Below are 22,500 nucleotides of genomic sequence, written 5' to 3'. Positions count from 1 at the left end.
CTGGCCCAATTACAGACTCTGCCTAAAGAAATAAAATGTAAACACTTTCTGAATAATAGATCTGATGATCAATCCCGCTTTGATATCCTGTAGAACTTCTTCTACAAATCAACCAGCTTTGATACCATGTAGAAATTTTGAATAATTAATCACTTATTCACAAAGATTATCCCAATTATACACTATTGTGGAATACATGCATAATACATAACCTCCTCTACGTTGATCATCAATTTAGCAGAATTAAAAACAATGAAACATCAATCGCATGCGCACATTAACACATTATGTAACCCGGGGAAAGCATACAGCTGAAAACCCCACACTATCTGTATATTATAATGATTGAGAACATGTAACAATACATAGTACAATACTCCTCACAAGTACTCAGTACTATCTCCACCTGTTACACACAAAACTAGCTCAGATCCAAACAAGTCACAGGTTCAAATCTTCTCCGCTACTTTGCATGCCTCCACTGCACAATCCCAAGTGAAAATCACGTGAGCACAAGCTACAATTTCCTTGTTATATTGGCCCACACTGCGCAATCCTCATTGGCATTACTCAATCCATGCATGTGCAAAATATCATGCACAACTGATGGTCACAACTCACCCTTTCACTTACCTCTAACACATGTCTCTGTTGAACTGTCCATGCACTGAGTTAACTGATGTATTCTTTAGTTTCTTTATGAGCTAATAATTAGTGAATTAATTTAAAAATTAATTCACATCACTCATCACTATTGTATTCCGCAGTTATAATAAATACAACTAGTTCAACCAAGTCAAACTGAACACAACTCCATCAACTCAACATCCAACTCCACAAAACTCACATGCATAAGTTCTAACTAAAGTCCTCCATGCAATAGCTCAACTAACACATAAGAAACCACGTGATTCCTTTTTTCAGTTGCATGTGCCACATCCGTAGCTCGAACTGAAGTGCTCCAAGAGAAAAAGATAATGTTTATAGTCCAAATATTACTAAGGGCTAATAATATTTGACTATTTCTATTTTTAGCTTGGCACTCTAAAAATAGACTCTGATCACTCCGCTGTGAACCAAAAATAGAAGTCCATCTATTTTTTCCAACATGACCAATCATCCATAAACAACATCTTGCAACTCATAGACCATGATCCATATGTCTAAAAATAGACTTTGCGCCAAAAATAGTCTGCGAGCCCACTTAGTGAAGGTGACTTATTTTCACTAAGCTCCATCATCTTGTTGCATTTTCAACAGATAGAAATTTCCAAAATGATAAAATACACAAGACAAATATATATAGAAAAACTTAGTGAAGCACTTGACCTATCCAGGCCTAACCATGACAAACATTTTGTCAAACACATTGTGAACATGCAATCTACAAGCTATAAATGCATATCTAAACATAGGGGTCTCATACTTATCTGATAATCATCAAGAAGGTCTGATGCCCTCTCATAATAGATGAAATAACATCTATTATGTCATCCATTCAATAACCATTCATTTACCAATCAAAACATGTTAAGATCCATAAATAGAATCTGTCATGAAATCATGCTACCAACATATAACATAATAATGACAATTATAGAAAAACCATCAAATCCATATAATAACAAGTATAAATACTTATGAAATACAAGAGGAAAAGAGATCTTATTAACATATGCAAAAGACATCCAAGTCAAGGACTTCCATGTACCACCTGATCATAGATTGGGTTGAACCAAATCTTTCTTTCATCCAATCACTCCAGTGCCATATTCCAAGCATGAATATAGGAACCACAACAAATAAAATAGGGCTTCCTCAAGCTTTACCACAATATCACCATTACTAGTAAAGGGACTCCTAGGCCTGAAACGGGCTTTACCACAATCTCGTCATTATCGATCAAGGGATTCCTAGGCCCAAAAAAAAACATTCCCTATTAGGTTTATCGCAATCCCGCCATAACTGTTCAAGGGATCACTAGGACCTAAACAAGCATGGATGCGTCCAAATTTATTCACCAATACCTTGAGTAATTTTCCCATATCTACCCTCAGGATTTACCACAATCCTGCCATTACCAGTTAAGGGATTCCTAAGCCCTTGGGAATTTTCCTGAGACCACCTCACCTGGTTCCAAAACCATGTGGCAATCCAAAGCTCAACCACATGAAAGAACCCCATCACACCATGACTATCTGGAAATGGAAAGGAAAGGCTAAAACCACTGTCACACCCAGCAAAACCCATGCCAATGACAACAAGGGAACCAAATACACACATGCAAGTATCGTGCATGCCAAAACCAACTAGGAAACCACACATGCAACATGTTACCTGCAAGTATTCTCCTTGAAGTTGCTTGATTCAACTTTCCTTTGCTTGATCCTTTATTTCCTTTTCTTTCTTGTCCTTCCTTTTGCTTCTTTTCTCCATTGCTAGAGTGCTCCAATAATTCTCTAATTGTGCAAGAGCATGAGAGAGAGAGAACAGAGAGAGAGTTCCAACCTAAAACTATTAAAAGGCTATGAACTGATCCTTAGAAGACTTTTTATCATTGAGTCCTCTATTTTCTTCATTTTCCTCTGTTTTCCTTCAATTTCCTCCTCACATGCAACCTGTGACCTTTTACCTTCCTTTTCTCCTATTTTCCTTTATTTTCATAAATAAAATGCCAATTAATGTCTCTTTTCCTTTTTAAATCCTTTTCCATTGCCTTTGTCAATTTCCTTAGCCATAATAAATCAAATGAACACCCACTAGGATGTTTTTCCCAATATTCAATTTAGAATACGTGTCCCATGAACTTAGTCTGTTTTGCCTTTATTAATTTTATTATATGAAATTTTAGCCCAAGGTTGTTACACTTGGTTCTAATTGACCCAATTCACAATCATAAAAAAGTCCCCAAACAATTGAAGATCTTTACTCCCTTTTTCCTAAGAAAAGGCAATGCGAGATCTGCATGCTAATAATTCTTCCCAATTGTTGGAGCCTTGACCCAAGCCCATCTTAACATGAAAATAATGTTTTTCGAGAGATGAAGAACAACCCTCCCCCCTGCCCCTCTTCCCCTACTCAGTGATCCCTCCTCCTAAGAAGCCTCATCAAAATACTCCTACGGAAAATTGGCATCTGGATTTTCAATTAATATAGTCCTACCCCTAGAAGAAACCTTCGATTGAGGATAGTGAGAAAGAATAGCTAAACCTTGAGCAACAACCTGAACTGAATAAGATGATTTGTCCTTGTTTCTTTCCAACTAGATGCCCCACTTGAGGATGAGTGGGAGGGCTCTAAACAACTTAGTCGTCTTGTTTTCAGTCCAATCTTTCCAAATATATACAAAAGTGACCCCCTCCCATAAGAAAACTTGTCCAAGTATATCCCTACAGGTTAACCAAGATTGCTTTGTAAAATAGCATTGAACATAAAGATGATCAATGGACTCTTCACATCCTTTACATAGGTGATTTAGGGGATTAAAAATATGATAAAAATGAAAGTGCTCAGAATCTACTGAAACTAGTGCCAAATCATAGGTCTCATTGTTCTGATTCCAAAGATGCTTGAATCTCCTCAATCTAACACGATATGAGAAAGTTATTGTGTTATGAAGTTTTTGGCAAACTAAAAAAAGTTGACTTGCAGGTTTGACTATGCAGTGCACGGAGGCCACGTGGCAATCCATTTGCTGACTTGGTGTTGATGTCAAAAGGGTGACTATGCATCCCGGAGCCAATCATAACTGGACACGTGGCTCGACTTTACAGTAGCATTTGGCACAATTTGATTGGTTGATGGTATTATGGATTGGGCCAATCACAGAGTGACACATGGCCTAATCACTGGGTGCCATGTGGCACTCTGGATAAGGCTAAAATTTGGGTTAATACCTAAATGAGTCTCCTTGTGGTTTGACCCCATAACTTCTCACAAAATTGACCCTCCACCACTACGCCATTGATGGGTCTTGTTAGAACTAAGCGGAAAACTTTTATTTAATGTGCTACGGGTTAGTGGTTTGGGGGAGGGGGGGGAAGGATCGACATTCTTACTCGACTGGACCACCCCTAAGGCATATGGGTACTACATGACCAAATGCCAAGGTGAGAGGGGCAGGGCATAAGGCCCTAGCCCTGGTTCCATTGTATTCACATAACCATCGACAAATAAATGGGAGGGGTGGGCGCATGGCACCCTGCCTGTGCCCACCCTGTGACCACATTACACCTCACGCGATCAAGAGAGGGTTCAGTGGGTGCAAGCCCCTGGTCACATTGTTTTCCACATGACTGACTGCAAGGGCAAAGAATAAGGGCGCGAGTTTCAAAACAATTGTTCGACAAATTGCACCATTATCGACGGGATTTGTGGTTGAAACCGCACAAAATTATCACTGTGCAATGTTGCCAAAGCCAATTTTTGTTTCCATTTTCAATAGAAGGTCGATTTTTCAGAATAATTAGAAAATAAGTGAAGAAGGAGGCCAAACTTGGCCATTTTTCATCCTTTTTTAGCCTAAGAAGAGCCTACACATGGGTTTTTGAGTGTTTTGGACATAATGGCAGTGTTATATTTGCAATTTGAGCATTGTATGTTGATGTAATTTGACATTTGAGCATATAATTTAAAGGGAAAACATTGGAAACTAGACCTAGAGATGTAGCCCATGAGGGGTGAACTTCATCATCAAATTGTTGTTTTATGATGCTACTTGTTGTTTATTTCTCATTGTGTAAATCTGCGAAAATTAACTTAGTTTGTGTTCTTTTGCAATATCAATCCATTGCCCACAATACATAAACTAGCTTGCAAAATTTTATAAGAAACCATAAATTTTTAATTTTAGATTAGTTTGGAATCATAGCATAGTTTTTTGGAAGGTTTCATAGTTTTTGTAAGTGTTTTATTGAATGATTACAAGGTCTAAATTGAGAAGAGGAGAAGGAGTGCTTGAAGAACCAAACCCTGAAATTGGTTCAAGGAGGTCACAAACTCCACCAGTCATGGAAAATGGAGAAGGACAGAAGTTGATGTCTAAGGATGAGAGAATTTTACAAAGGCTTTCTATGATATGTCTGATATGGTGAAAGTGTGGTACAATGAGAGGACAACAAGGTTGCAATGAGAAAGTTCAAATCATCCAAAAGGTAATGGTGGTAATGGGAGTAAGCCTCCACCTTCTCATTTACCTCCATATACACTTCCATCCTCACCTCTTTCTTTAGATCCTTCATCTCATAGAACTACTCCTCCTGCATCGCCAAAAGGGAATGTTAATTCTCCTTTGATTAAACTTGATGTCAAGTTTGAATTGCCTATGCCAATGGGGAAGTAAATGCTAAAAATTTGGATAATTGGGTTTGACAATATGAAGTTTTTTTAGTATTCAAAATACTGATGGTGATGTTACAAAGATCCAACTTGCTTCTCTTCGCTTGGAAGGTGCAACCCTCATCTGATGGGAGGACAGAACTCAAGAAGATTTGAAGCAAAGTGGTAAAATTATTTCTTCTTGGAATGATTTTATAGTTATATTGAGAAGGCAATTTTATCCATTAGCTTACATGAAAAAAGCAATTATGGATTGAGAAAATTTTAGAAAAGAGAGATCCACGCCTTAGAATTCAGCCTCTTCGAGGGGGCAACCTCCTTTACATTACATAAATGAACAATTCTTGGATGCTACAAATGAAAATACCTCCTTTCTATATATAGGAGTCTAAGTGGTCCCAATACAATCAAAGCCTACATAACAATAATATTGTAGGGCACAACAATAACAATAGTGGGCTTCTATGTGGCACAATAGTAACAATATGGGCACTACATGGGTACATCAATATAAATAAGGGGTATAACTACAATAGTAATGGGGTAATCACTAGTATTATAGGGACCCAACATGCCCCTCTCCTTCAAAAAAGTGTTGTCCTCAACGCTTGAGTAGTTCAGGATACTTCTGCATAAAATTCTCGTCCTCCCATGTGGAATATTCAGCGGATAAGTTCTTCCACTTGATAAGGTACTCTGAAATTGATCGATTTCGTAGATGTTGAGTTCTTGTTTCTATAACTGCTTCTGGTTCCAATATAATTTTTCCTTCTTCGTCAAGTTCTGGAATATTGTTTGAACTGGGAGCTTGTCGCCTATAACCTTCTTTAAGCATGAAACATGGAAAACTGGGTGCAATCGAGAAGCTGCAGGAAGCTCCAATTTGTATGCCATAGTACCAATCTTTTGCAACACCTTGTACGGACCATAATACTTTAGTGATAATTTATTATCCTTCTTAGCTTGCTTGAGGGACATTTGCTTATATGGTTGTAGCCGTAGGAATACCCAATCACCTACATCAAAACTTCTTTCACTGCGATGTTGATCTGCCTGTTGTTTCATTCTATTCTGTGCCAACACAAGGTTATCCTTTAAGAGTTGGAGGACTTGTTGTTGATGTTCGATGTGATGTTCCACTGCCTGAACCTTAGAATTTTCTCTTAAATATGATGTGATGGATGGTGGTTGATACCCATAAAGTGCCATAAATGGGGTCATTTTTGTTGCTGTATGAAAGGAAGTGTTATACCACCATTCAGCCAGAGGCAACCATTTGACCCATTGTGTCTGTTTATCAGATACAAAGCAACGAAGATATCCTTCCAAACATTTGTTTACTATCTCAGTTTGCCCATCAGATTGAGGATGATAAGATGAGCTATGAGCTAACTGAGTACCAAGACAAGAAAATAATTCTGTCCAAAAATTTCCAGTGAAAATGGGATCTCTGTCACTTACAATAATCTTTGGGTTTCCATGTAGCTTTTGAATTGTTTCCATAAATGCAGTAGAAACTGTACTGGCTTTAAATGGATGTGATAATGCACAAAAGTGTGCATACTTGGTAAGTCTGTCAACTACCACCATGATGACACTCTTTCCCTCAGACTTGGGTAAACCTGTGATAAAATCCATTGATACCTCCTCCCAACGTTGGCTTGGAATGGATAAAGGTTGTAATAGACCCGGTGTCTTAATTGTTTCAACTTTATTTTGCTGGCAAACCAAACATTCTGCCACAAACTTTTGAATATCTGATTTAAGGCCATCCCAAAAAAATTCCTTCTTAACCCTGTGGTAAGTTTTTAAAAATCCTGAGTGCCCTCCTAAGGGAGAAGTGTGCAATTCCATAAGAATCTTTTGTTTTAGCTGGGAATTCTTACAGAGGTATAAGCGATCTTTGTACCATAACGAATCATTTTTCCAGCTAAATGTATCAGACGTACTGGAATCTTGTTGTAGCTTTCGAATAAGTGCCCACACTTCTTCGTCATTCTTCCATTCCTCCCTTGCTTCATTTATCCAATCTGGTTGGATGATAGAAAAGCGCACAACAATGCTTCCACATCCTCATCCTTTCTTGAGAGTGCATCTGCCACCACATTTTGCTTCCCTTTTTGTAGATGATTTCAAAGTCATAACCCAACATCTTTGTGACCCACTTTTGTTGCTCTTCAGAGGATAATCTTTGTTCTAAAAAGTATTTAAGGCTATCATGATCTGTTTTTACCTTGAAGTGTCTTCCCATTAGGTAGGGTCGCCATTTCTTAAGTGCATGGAGTATTGCCAACATTTCCTTCTCATAAATAGCTTTTCTTAAAAACTTTCCCTTGATTGGACGACTTTCAAAAGCAATGGGTCTTTCATCTTGCATTAGAACAACACCAATTCCATTTCCTGAAGCATCACATTCCACAATAAAGGTTTTTGTGAAGTCCGGTGTAGCTAAGACCGGTGCTTGGCACATTGCCTCTTTAAGATGTTCAAAGGCCTTTGTTGCTTCCGAAGTCCATGAAAATGCATCTTTCTTCAATAATGTTGTTAGAGGTGCTGCTATTCTCCCATAATTCTTAACAAACTTGCGATAATACCCTGTCAACCCAAGAAATCCTCGCAGATGCTTTATGGATGTGGGGATTTTCCATTCCTTAATGGCTTTAATTTTGCTAGGGTCTACCTTAACTCCTTCATGAGATACAATATGACCCAAATATTCCACCTCCTGGACTCCAAAGAAACATTTGGATCTTTTGGCATATAATTGTTTCTCCTCCAATAGTTGTAGCACCCTGTCAACATGTTCAACATGATCCTTCCAAGACTTGTTGTAGATTAGTATATCATCAAAAAATACTAACACAAATTTTCTAAGGAATGGTTTGAAAATTGAATTCATCAAACCTTGAAATGTTGAAGGTGCATTGGTAAGGCCAAAAGGCATGACCAAAAATTCATAATGACCCTCATGAGTTCTAAATGCCGTTTTCGGAATGTCTTCAATCTTCATTCTGATTTGATGATATCCTGAACGAAGATCCAACTTGGTGAAGTAAATTGATCCATGCAATTCATCCAGTAATTCATCAATGACAGGAATGGGGAACTTATCTTTAATAGTGAGCTTGTTGAGCTCCCTATAATCCGGACACATGCGCCATGATCCATCCTTCTTGTGCACCAATACTACTGGAGCAGAGAAAGAACTTTGACTCGGTTGAATTATACCAGCCTCTAGCATTTCTGCAACCATACGTTCAATTTCACTTTTTTGGACATAGGGATATCTGTACGGCCTGATGTTTGGAGGAACACTTCCTGGAATCAGATGAATAGCATGATCATGATCACGCATAGGTGGGAGACCTTTGGGAGTCTCAAATACCTTGGAATGATTGTCCAGGACTTTTTGGAGATCTGGAGAAATAGATGATTCTAATGTGGAAACATCTAGCGAACATAATTGTGCAATTACACCCCTTTGCTCCTTTTTTAGAAGCTTTGTCATACCATTAGAGCTGATTATCTTTCCTGGTTTCCCTGCAATACCCCTTAATTCAACTTCCTTTCCTTCCATAGAAAATTTCATGAAAAGTTCTTGAAAATTAAAAGCTATTGTACCCAAGGATTGTAGCCATTGGACTCCTAGTACAACATCAGCACCTCCCATTGGAATGGAAAGCATTGGGCTAGTCAATACATATTCTCCCATGGATAGCTTGATATTATGGCACTTTCCAGAGCAATTTATTGTTCCTCCATTTGCAATCATCACTTGACACTCTGGTGCTGGATATAGGAAGCAATTCAATTCTTTTGCTACCCTACAATGAATAAAATTGTGGGTGCTTCCTGAATCAATCAACACTATTACCTTTTTCTTCTTGATTTGTCCTTCTATCTTGATGGTTTGAGGAGTGGTAATTCCCGCCAATGCATTACAAGATATGGTCGGATTTATTTGTTCTTCATCTAGGCTTTGTTCCTGGAATATATCCTCTTCTTTTGACCTTTCTTGCTCCTTTTCTTCTTCCTCTTCACAATCTATGTAGAATAATTTCTTCTCAGCACACTTATGACCTTTTGTGTATTTGCTATCACAATTGTAACAAAGCCCTTTTGCTCTTTTTTCTTCCAATTGTTGTGGTGTCAACCTTGTAGGTTGTGGAAGACTATGGGCAACAACACTTCCATCTTTATAGTTGTGAATGGTATGCTTCCTAGTTGCCATAATTTTGCTTTCCATTTTTCTTGCTAACCTGAATGCCTTCTCTAATGAATCAGGTTCCCAAAGGCGCACATCATGTTGGATATTATCCTTTAAAGACCCTATGAACACATCAATCCTATGCTCCTCTGGAATATCTTTTATCCTTATGTTCAATTTTTGGAACTCCTCAATGTGCTCCATTATTGAACCCTTTTGTTTGAGATTCATCAATTGGCTAAAAAAAGTGTTGCTTTTTGTATCCTCATAATGTGCTATCAATTCTTCCGTAAAAATTGCCCAAGTGATAAATTGTTTATGAGAACAAAGCCATTGATACCATACAAACTGATTTGGTTCCAAATATAAAGTTGCCATACGTACCTTTTGTGTGTTTTGCACATTATTGAGATCGAAGAATTGCTCCATCTGTAATATCCATGTGGCGGGATCCTTGCCATCAAACTTCCTCATATCGATTTTTGGAACATGGTGAGTCTTCGATCCAACATTAGATTCTATGGAATCATGATTAATATTTCTTTTGTTCTCATCATGAGTTTCCTTTGGTACTCTTTCACCCTTAGTGACTATTTCTTGTAGCAACTTATCCATCTTATCATCCATGACATCAATTTTAGCTTCCATGCCATCCATCTTAGCTTCTACACCTTTCTTTAAACCATCCATCTTAGCTTCTACATCTTTCCTTAAACCATCCATTTTAGATTCTGTTGCTTTTTGTGCAAGTGACACTCGTTGCACTTGTTCTTGTAATTTTGATATATCATATAGCATTTCTTCTTCTTCTTCATGAGTCATGCTAGAGCTTTCAGGCTCCTTACTAGGTGTTTGCATTTTCTTTCCTCGTGGCATCAGTTACCGATAATAATTCTCTAATATTCCCTTTGAATACCTTCAAAATAAATTTTCAAACCAAGCTTAAGCATAAATTAAAGAAAATCTACACACCTTTTTTCACTTTGTAGGAGCTCGATATTGCCTCCGATGTATCTCTGTACTTTCTGATTATCTAGTTCTGAATTTGTGACCTGTAGTAGCCCTCTGTGTCCGATTCTCCAAGGAAGAGTTATGCGAAATCTCCCACAGTTACTTGATTATAGACTAGTTCAGTAGAGCGAACTTGGACGACGTGCCACGTGTCACTGTTTCAACCTTTGACTCTGAAAAATATATAAAAGAAAACTACAGTCTGTCCTCTTTCTGTACCTTCTTACGAAATTTCAATCCGATGCTCAGAAAGAAAGTTATGACGATTTTCCCTAGGTCACCTGTTTTGAGTGTAATTCAAGAGTCTGCAAAAAGACCAACTTCCTCAGATCATATCTCCGCAAATATCGCGCGAAAAACTCTGAAATTCGGACCCAAGGTTCAGCACGATTTCTTCTCAAATGGGTTTTTTTTGCGACTTCTGAAACGTCACAGAAAAAAAGTTATAGCGAAAATTCCACGATGACCTGTTTGGAGCAGCGAAACCCTAGAATCCAAAGCTCTGATACCAAATGTTATGAAACCAGCTCAAAAAAAGATAGAAAAGAGAGATCCACGCCTTAGAATTCAGCCTCTTCGAGGGGGCAACCTCCTTTACATTACATAAATGAACAATTCTTGGATGCTACAAATGAAAATACCTCCTTTCTATATATAGGAGTCTAAGTGGTCCCAATACAATCAAAGCCTACATAACAATAATATTGTAGGGCACAACAATAACAATAGTGGGCTTCTATGTGGCACCATAGTAACAATATGGGCACTACATGGGTACATCAATATAAATAAGGGGTATAACTACAATAGTAATGGGGTAATCACTAGTATTATAGGGACCCAACACTTTCTATGATATGTCTGATATGGTGAAAGTGTGGTACAATGAGAGGACAACAAGGTTGCAATGAGAAAGTTCAAATCATCCAAAAGGTAATGGTGGTAATGGGAGTAAGCCTCCACCTTCTCATTTACCTCCATATACACTTCCATCCTCACCTCCTTCTTTAGATCCTTCATCTCATAGAACTACCCCTCCTGCATCGCCAAAAGGGAATGTTAATTCTCCTTTGATTAAACTTGATGTCAAGTTTGAATTGCCTATGCCAATGGGGAAGTAAATGCTAAAAATTTGGATAATTGGGTTTGACAATATGAAGTTTTTTTAGTATTCAAAATACTGATGGTGATGTTACAAAGATCCAACTTGCTTCTCTTCGCTTGGAAGGTGAAACCCTCATCTGATGGGAGGACAGAACTCAAAAAGATTTGAAGCAAAGTGGTAAAATTATTTCTTCTTGGAATGATTTTATAGTTATATTGAGAAGGCAATTTTATCCATTAGCTTACATGAAAAAAGCAATTATGGATTGAGAAAATTTTAGAAAAGCTAAAGGTCAGAGTGTCCAAAGTTACACACAAGAATTTAGAAGAATGACTTTAATCTTGGGTGTTTATTTTTCTTCACAAGATATTCTCCTTAAAAACATAGGTGGAATACATAGTTATTTGAGACATATTATACTTATGTTTAATCCTACCAATCTAGATGAAGTATGTGTTCACCAAACTCATTTAGAGACAAGAGGCAAGAATGTCCCTTAAGAGACTAGCAAGAAACCTTCCAAATCTAGAGATAAAGGAAAGGGGAAGTTTAAGGGCAAAGGAAAAAAGAATGCTACAGCCAATAAAGAGGGAGAGAAACTTACCTGTAAGCATTGTTCAAAACAAGGCCATTATGAAGACCATTGTTGGAAATTACATCTAGAAATGAGACAAAAGAAGTTTAATAACAAGATCTAGGATTTGATTCAGGTGATGAAACCAAAATCACAACCATGGGAATGAAAAGTATAACTTCTAATGGAAGTACTAGTTCTTCTAGTAAGCCTATTTAATCTCAAAATGATAAAGAAAGAAGTGATTTTTTCTATATCAAGGTCATTACAAAACATACAAAAGTTGATACATTGTTTGATAGTGGATCCCAAGTTAATCTTATCTCTGAAGAAATTGTTAAGAAACTTAATCTAGAAACTACAATTCATACTAAACCTTACCCTTTGGGTTGGGTATGTGATGATGCCAAATTACAAGTGATAAGAAAATGTAAACTCAAATTCACCATCACTGCTAATCTTATAGATGAGGCAGAGCTTGATGTTTTACCACTTGATATTTGTAGAATTGTTTTAGGGAGTCCATACTTGTATGACTGAAAATCCATATTTTATCACCGCGAGAAAAAATATCATATCTTTAAATATGGATTTGAGTATATTATTAGAGCACATCGCAAGAAGATGAACTTATTTCTTGTTGGTGTTGGTCAGATGAAAAAGATGTGTAAATGCTGGTAAGAATTTTATGTTGTTAATGATTAAAGCTAAAGATATTGTTGAATCTAAAGCTTTCCCCTTATGTGATTCTAAACTAAAGCATGAATTGGTTGAATTTGTTAACACTTATGACAAGATGTTTTAGGAACCTGAAGGGTTGCCTCCTAAAAGAGGAATCCAACATGAGATTCGCTTGCAACAGGGTGCACCACTTCCAAATATTGGCATGTATAGAATGTTAGTTTGGAGAATGCAGAAATCAAGAAGCAAATTCAATCGTTGCTTGATAAAGGGGTCATCATGCCTAACACATCTCCTTATGGGTGTCCTATTGTTTTGGTTCAAAAGAAATATGGTACATGGCACATGTGTGTGGATCTTCGAGATTTGAACAAGATCATGATAAAGAATCATTATCTTCTTCCTTGCATTGATGATTTTCTAGATCAATTAAAGGAAGTTGCTTACTTTACTAAGTTAGATTTGAGAAGTGGTTATCATCAGATAAGGATTGTTGAAGATGATATTTGGAAAACTATTTTCAAGACAAAACAAGGTTTGTTTGAATGTTTAGTTATGTCATTTGGGCTTTGCAATGCACCTGCAACATTTAGGAGAGTTATGAATGATGTGTTGAAACCATTCCTTAATGATTTTGTCATAATTTACTTAGATGATATTATAATTTTTAGTAAGAATCATGAAGAGCATGTCAAGCATGTGAAACAAGTTTTAGATGTCTTGAAAAAAGAGAAGTTGTATTTGTAGATGTCTAAGTGTGAATTTGAGAAAACATCTATGGTTTATTTGGGTCATATTGTAGGAAGGGGTGAACTGAAGATTGATCCCTCAAAAGTTGATGTCATTGTGAATTGGCCTAAACCCAAAAATGTAACAAAATTTAGGATCTTTTTGGGAGCATCCCATTATTGGAGAAATTTTTTTGCTAACTTCTTACTCATTGCAACACCATTACATGCTTTCACAAGTGTGAAACAAGTCTTTTAGTGGGGAGGAAAGCAACATAAATCGTTCAACACTTTGAAAGAGAAAATCAATACAACACCAGTTCCAACACTTCCAAATCTTAAGTATCCATTTGAGATTCAAACCGATGCAAGCAATTATGTTATGGGAGCAGTTTTGATGCACCATGGTAAGCCAATTTTTTATCATTCTGAAACCTTTAGCAATGAAGTAATTAACTATCCAACTTATGGTAAAAAGTTGTATGCTTTGGTACAAAGTGTGAAGAAATGGAAGCATTATTTGATGGGTAAAGAAATGATTATTCATACTGATCATCAACCTTTGCAATATTTTTTTCTTTATCCACTTGGTTTTCTTTCAAACCAAGTTACAACAAGCTAGACATTTCAGGGGGATGGGATTCATACAGTAATTTCATTTGGTAATCAAGTATACGAAAGTTGTATACAACAAAGTTGTTGATATGTTATCAAGGCTTATTCTTAATGCATCTATTATTCTTAAGAATAACTCAATCATGCATGAAATTTATATTGAACAATATGCTCAAGATGAAGATTTTAAAGATGTGTATGCAACTTTGAGTCAAGGAAATCATGTTCAAGAGTTGGATTATCATGTTCATAACAAGTTGTATCATATTGGAAAGTTATGTGTTCCACAGGGTGAAAGAGTCAATGGCATAAGGGAAGCCCACATTTCTTATTGTTGGTCAATTTGGTGTAGGAAAAACAGTTCCTCAAATTCAAAGGTATTGCTATTGGCCTCGCATGAATGAAATTGTTTCAAAATATGTCAGAGAATGTTCCATGTGTGCTACTAGAAATCCAAGCAATAAGAAATTGGGTTTGTATACTCCACTTCCTATTCCTTCTCATCCTTGGGAAAGTGTTTTTATGGATTTTTTAGGGGGGATACCAATGTTTAGGAAAGGTCATGATTATCTATATGTTGTTGTGGATCATTTAATAAAAATGTGTGTCTTGATGCCATGTAAGAAACATGTTAAAACTCAATAGACCAAAAAGATGTTCTTCTAAAATGTATGGGTTCACTTTGGATTGCCCACTTCTATTATTTCTGATCTTTGTCGAGAAGTTTTTTTAAGTTTATGGGAACTCATGGACACAAAGTTTAAGAAGAGAACCACATTTCATCCACAAACTGATGGCCACACAAAAGTAGTGAACAAAATAGTAGTGCATCTCCTTCAAGGATATTGTGGTAAGCACCCTAAACTTTTGGATGAGAATTTGCATTACATCCAGCATGCCTACAATCATGTCAATCATTCCTCTACACAAGTATCTTCATTTGAAGCTTGTTTAGGATACTTTCTAAAGTCTCCTTTGGGTTTCATATTTGGTAAAGATATTGCAGTAAATGGACATAGTGATGTGGACAAAACCAAGCACTTCATTGAAAAAATTCAGCTTGTGCATCAAAGAGTACAAGAACAACTAGAGAAAAGCAAAGCAAAGTACAAAGCAAGACATGACAAGCATCGAGTTGATCATGATTTCCAAGTGGGAGATCAAGTTTGGTTGTACATTAGCAAGGAAAGACTACAAGGTGAAGGTAAAAATCTCATGCCAATTAGATATGGTCTTTTCAAAATATTGGAGAAGATTGATAATAATGATTTTTGATTAGATTTGCCACCTTACATGGAAATTTATTCTATTGTGAAATTGTAAAAACTGAGATTGTATGAGCCTCCAATGATTTATGATCAAGAAGAGAATGTTCATATTCCATCTATAGAAGGTTTTGCTCTTGAATATTTAAATGAGTTGCAAGAAGACTCAATTCTTGATAGGAGGATAAGGACTTCACGCAGAGGCAATGTGGAGTATCTTTGAGTGGGACTCAAGGGCACCGATCCAAGTAAATCAAGGTGAATTGAGATTGGGAAAGTGAGGGAGTTGTACCCTCACTTACTTGTTAAGTAAAAAATAGGGTTTTTGTGGTCCAAAAGCTTTCAGTCGGGGGGGAATGATCTAGGGGATAAAAAATATGCACAAAATTCAAAGTGGTAAAAGTATATTAAAACTAGTGCCAAATCATAGATCTCATTGTTCTGATTCCAACTATGATTGAATTGCCTCAATCCGACACCATATGAGAAAGTTATCGTGTTTTGAAGTTTTTGACAAATAGTAAAAAAGTCAACTTCTAGGGTTAACTGGGAAGTTTATGGATGCAACGTGGCAGTCAATACACTAACATGGTGCTGATGTCATCAAGGTGACTGTGCAACATGGAGCCAATCAGAATTGGACACAAGGCTCGATTGTACAATGAAATTTGGCATGATTTTATTGGTTGATGGTGTTATGGATTGGGCCAATCACGGAGTGACGGGTGGCCCAATCACCAAGCACCACGTGACACTCTAGATAAGGCCAAAATTTGGGTTAAGGTCTGAATGATCCTCCACAGGGTTCGACCCCATAACCTATCAACAATGAAATCGATGCTCCACCACCACGCCACCGGCAAGTCTTGTTAGAACTATGTGACAAACTTTTATTTAATGTGCTATCGGTTAGCGGTTTGGGGGCGGGGAGCCGGAGAGCTTGTTTGACCAGCCTAGCCCCAAGGCATATGGGTATTATATGACCAAGTCCCAAGGTAGGAGGGGCGGGGTGCAAGACCCTAGCTCGGTTCCATGGTATTGACATTGTTGAAAAGTGTGCAACAAGAAATGCTTGTTGAGATTGCAACAAGATGATGGAGCTTAGTGAAAAGAGTCGCCTTCACTAAGTGGGCCCGCAGGCTATTTTTGGCGCAAGTCTATTTTTAGACTATGTCTATTTTTAGACATATGGATCATGTCTATGGATGATTGATCAAGTTGGGAAAAATAGATGGACTTCTATTTTTGATGAAAGTGTGAGTGATCACAGTGTGAGTGATTACAGTGTGAGTGATCACAGTGTGAGTGATCAAAGTCAAAAATAGAAAAGTCAAATATTATTATCTCACAATAATATTTGGACTATAAACTTAATCTTATTCTCTTGGAGCACTTCAGTTTGAGCTACGGAAGTGGCACATGCAGCTGTCAGAAGGAAATTCGTTTTTCTCATGAGTCAGTTGAGTTGGTGCATGCATGACTTCAGTTAGAACTCAAGTGAGTTGAGTTTAGTGGACTGGAGGTACAGTTGATGGAGTTGTGTTCAGTTTAGCTTTGTTAAACTGGTTGTATTTAGTCTAACTGATCAATAGACTAAAGATGAGTTGGGTGAATTAGTTATTAATTAATTCACAAGTTATTAACTCATAATGCAACTATAGAATACATCAGTTAACTCAGTTGCATGTCAGTGCATGTTCAGTTCAGCAGGGACAGGTGTTAGAGGATCAGATTGCTATCAGTTGTGACTATAGCTGTGCATGATGATTTGCACAATCAAAGGATTGAGTATGCCAATGAGTTTGCTCACGTATCTTCATGATATTATAGCTGTTTCTCACGTCCAACATAGTGTGGGTGACTATTTTGCAGTGTAAAATCGAGTTTGGGAAGCTATTCTCATCAGTTCTCGAGCAGGTTTGAGCAGTGGAGGCAGGCAAGCAGCGGGAGAGATTTGGAGATCAAATCTGAGCTGTATTGTGTGTAACAGGTGGAGATACTTGTGAGAAGTATTATGCTTTGTATTGTTACATGATTCAATCAATATAATATACAGATAGTGTGGGGTTTTTAGCGAGATGCTTTCCCCGGGATACATATTGTGTTTATGAGTTTGATTGATGCTTCTATGTGTGCCTGTGGATGTTTCTGCTTCTGTAATTTGATGATCAACGTAGAGGAGATTATGTATTATACATGTTCCGCTTAAATTGTATGATCAGGATAATCTCTGTTGAATATGTGTCATATTATTCAAAATTTCTACAGACATAACCATCGGTGAATAAATGGGAGGGGAGGGTGCATGGCACCTTGCCCACAACCAAATTACACCTCACGGGACCAGGAGTGGGGTCGATGGGAATGTGGCCTCTTGACCGTGCCCCCTAGTCACATTATTTGCCACGTGATCGACTAGAAGGGCAGAGAATAAGGGTGCAAGAGTAAAGTTAACCATTCGAAAAATTGCACCATTATCGGTGGGATTTGTGGCCGAACTCGCGTAAAATTATCATTGTGAAATGTCGTTAAACCAATTTTCATTGCTAGTTTTGACAGAATGTCGATTTTGGAGAATAGTTAGAAGAGAAATGAAGGAGGCCTAACTTGGCCATTTTTTAGCCTTTTTGAGCCTAAGAAGAGCCTACACAGGGGTTTTTGGGTGTTCTGGACACAATGAGAGTGTTCTTTTTTCAATTTGAGAATTGTGTGTTGATGAAATTTAACATTTGAGGATATAATTTAAAGGGCTAACGTTGAACGTTGGACCTAGAGACGTAGCCCAGGAGGGGTTCATTACGTCATCAAATTGTTTTTTGGTGATATTTCTTGTCTATTTCTCATTGTTTAAATATGTAAAAATTAACTTAGTTTGTGTGCTTTTGCAATATCGATCCATTGTCCACAAGACATAAACTAGATTACAAAATTTTATAAGAAACCTTCAATTTTTAATTTTAGATCAACATGACACACTAACCTGGACAAACTTTATGTTTGCGATGCATTACATCCCAAGTGGGGACTTTCCCCTCGATGATACACCGAACTAGAAGCCAAGATTTTGAGGGGCACCTCGACTTCCAGAGAACTCTCCACCATTAGACAAGCTCCACATTTTAGGATAGAATATTTAACTGTGTATATCCAAGCTTCAGAGCATATATACCATCCAGAGCTTTTGACCAGACAAACTCAGCCTCAAAATTAGAAAGTCTTATATGAGATGAAATCAAAGCATTTATGAATAAAGACCATTCCTCGCTAAATCCCCCCAAAGATTTAAATTTGTTGTAGAATACCACCCTTTGTGCCTTAGGGAAGTTCGAGAAGGATTATTGATGTGTGTTATTCTAGAGAAACCTTGATCCCTAAGCCTATCAACAAGAGTTTGTGATAAACGATGACAATTACCAGTCCTGAGCTAAGGATCCATATCCAACCTAACCTTGCCCCATTACCGATCTTCAAAGCCAGACTAGAGGAGATCAAGATGAAATAATTTAGTACAACCCACCAAGCCACTAAAATATTCTACCTCGACATGTCTTGAAGCCACACCCAATCATCCAACGAATATGGAGAAATGCATTTATGAGAGACTACTTGTGTCTAGAGGCTATTGGTAAATAAATGTCTCCACCTGCACTTTGAAACAAGGGCCTTGTAAAACATGAAAATATTTTTTAGTCCCCATCCGCCCAAAAACTTTGGCACAACAAGATGAGACCACTTGACCTAAGGAAGGATTAAATGGTCTTGAGAACCTTCCCATAATAACTTAAAACAAATCCTCCTAGCTTTCTCTAGAATACCCTTTGGAATCTAGGCCAAAGACATCCAATATACTAGAATATGTTCAAGAACAAATTTGTCTAAGACCAACCTTCCTGCTATAGAGAACCACCTAAAGCTCCAACAATTTAGTATTTTCTCTAATTTGGTAATTAGCCACATCCAATATTTCCTTTTATAGCAGTTTGGATTTAGATGAAATCCCAAATACTCTAGCCCAAAAGTTTTGATTCCTCGAAAGCAAACACATAATTAATGTATTAAACCTCATGATCTTCTAGGTTGTGAATGGAGATGGAATATTTCCTCTTGCTAATGACCATACCCATAGGCTTCTTAAACAAGAGAATAATTTCTTGAAGTTTTTGGATATCTCTTGTCGCACCATTACAAAATATAAGTGTATCATTGACAAAAACAAGATGTACTATTAATAAAGCTTGAGTAATAAGCACTCCTTTAAACTCTCCCCTCCTCTTTGACGACTACAACATACGACTTAGGCCTTCATCAACAAGCAAAAAGAGGAGCAAAGACAATGGACAACCTTTTCTTAAACCTTGATGAGCATTGAAGAAGAACAAGGTAGATTCATTAATTAAAACAACAAATTAAACAAACATCAAACAACTCATTACCTGGTTAATAAACAAGACCTCAGAACCCACATGTGTAAGGAATCTAATAAAGAGCTAGTTAACTTGGTCATAAGCCTTTGATAGGCCATTATTAAAAACAAATCCTTTAGCCTTAAGAAATTTCAGGCTATGTAGTCCTTCTTGGGCCACCCCAATAGCTTTGTGAATCTACCTCCTCTCTAAAAACTTAAATTTCTCATATGATATAGATTTTGAAAGAATAGGATTAATCCTTCGAGCTATAACCTTTGAGATAACCTTGTAGACATGGTTGCATAAAGATATAGGCTGAACATCCTCAAAATATAAACGGTTGTCAACCTTAAGGATTAGGGCTATAAATATAAAATTGAAAGCCGACAAAGTATTACCTTCTTACTTAAATTATTTTATAACATGTAACAAGTTTAAGCCCGTTATATCAAAATAAGTTATAAAAAATCCTATAAACCAACCATCTAAACCCAAGGTCTCATTAATTAATGAAATATATATACATTATTGATAATCATAAAAAAATTATAATAAAATTAAAATAATATTTTTTAATATATTAAATAAATTTTAATATATATTTTTTAATTTAATAGTAATTATTATTTTAACTTTAAATAAATTTGTGTGAATAAAAAGGTCAATATTCCTATTTATCAAATTGTTCTCTTTATTTGCAGATTCTAATATCATCACATTGTTCTCTTTAATGGAAGATTATCATGTGTTGTATAGATATTCTTAAAGTTTTAAATTTCTTTTTATATTAATAATAATTACATATATATATATGTTACTGTTATATATATTTGGTTAAAATAGATGTTTTTTTTTTTTTCAAATTGTATTTGTGGCTTTTAACTAATGTTGATTGTTAAATATATTTTGCTAAAATAAGGCATTTTTTTTTCAGGAATTTTGTAAAGTTGTGTATGTGGCCTCCAACTTTATAAAATAACTTCATTATAAGTTTGTCTAATAAAAACAAATGTCAATTTTTAAACAAGAGACTTTTAAATCTACATTAGTTTTAGATATATATTAATTTCTGTAAATGTTAAATATGTAATTACTAATTAGGTTTAGAATTTGGTTAAGAAAAGGTGGAGATGAATTAATAGTAAAATTTTGTTACAATATTTTATATTGTCTCCCTATGATGGGTGATTATGCGATTAGTGCATGGTCCATTAAAATCTTGTTACAATATTTTATATTAATTTTAATTACAATATTTTATATTGTCTCCCTATGGTGGGTGATTATGGGATTAGTGCATGGTCCATTTAAATGATGGGACATTGGAAATTGGTGGTCTTAGGCCTCCTCCTTCACAACATCGGTGGTATGATATTCATCCATGAGGGAGATTATGATGGAGAGTGGAATGTGGAGTGTGGTGGTTTAAGGTGACAATTGATTTAACTCTACGTTATTATTGTGAGACAACAATTCTTGTTTGAAGAGTCTTTATAATGAAAGGACGGATGCGCGCAATCGATCGAAGCATCTTAGAAGATAATTGTGTGAAGATCTCATGGATTTTGGTTGATTGATATGTTTCATATTTATTTTGAAAGGTTGGGGAGTTTCAAGAATTGATGGGCCCTTAGGGTCTTTTATTCTGTTTCATCGGATACCATAAAATTTTAAGAAAAGGAAGGAGATAAACTTCTTATTATGTAATTTTTGGGTATATGGATAGGTTTGCAGTTACATTCTAGGAAATTTTAAGAAATGAAAGAGATAAACTCTTTAGGTTTGGGTATATGGATAGGTTTGTAGTTATAATCTATTTATACAGATAGGAAGCACAATTTGTGATTTTGGTAGTTAATTTATTAGTGGAAATCAACTACATTCTCTGGTTACATATTATATGATTTCAAAATTCTATTCTGGTTACATATTATATGATTGCAAAATTCCATCCCACTCATTATATGATAGGTTTATGTTTCATCGCATACCATGAAATTTTAAGAAAAAGAAGGAGATAAACTCCCTACTATGTAAGGTTCGGGTATATGGATAGGTTTGTAGTTACAATCTACTTAAACATATAGGAAGCACAACTTGTAATCTTGGTGGTTAATTTATCAGTGGAAATCAATTACACTCTCCTGGTTACATATTATATGATTTCAAAATTCTATGTTGGTTACATATTATATGATTTCAAAATTCTATCTCTCATTATGGATTTCAAAATTATATCATTGCTTTTTCCTTTTATGTTGGTTGTTTAGTCTTTGTTATATGGGTGATGCTTAGTTTAAAAAAAGCATTTTAGTTCTATGATTTTTCTTTTCCCTAATGTGCTTGACACATTTTTTTTTTGCAATGATCTTGTGTGTTTTGTTTTTGTTTTTTTTACCAAAGGAAAATTCGTAATTTATTCAACTTGAAAACAAGGAACAAAATTACATTCTACAAATGTTGGTAAGCATTTGGTCATGTCAGCTTGTCTGCTAATGCACAATAAAAAGAAAAAATCTATAAAAAAATCACATAATTTTGTCGAGGCTAAGTGTAATAAAAGTCAATTAG

This window comes from Pinus tabuliformis, chromosome 3_1 (genome assembly GCF_031772625.1).
Source record: "Pinus tabuliformis cultivar Carrire ecotype Pingquan chromosome 3_1, CPIR1, whole genome shotgun sequence".
Classification (NCBI taxonomy): Eukaryota; Viridiplantae; Streptophyta; class Pinopsida; order Pinales; family Pinaceae; genus Pinus; species Pinus tabuliformis.
The sequence above is the reverse complement of the archived record's forward strand: the minus strand, read 5'-3'. Positions refer to the sequence as shown.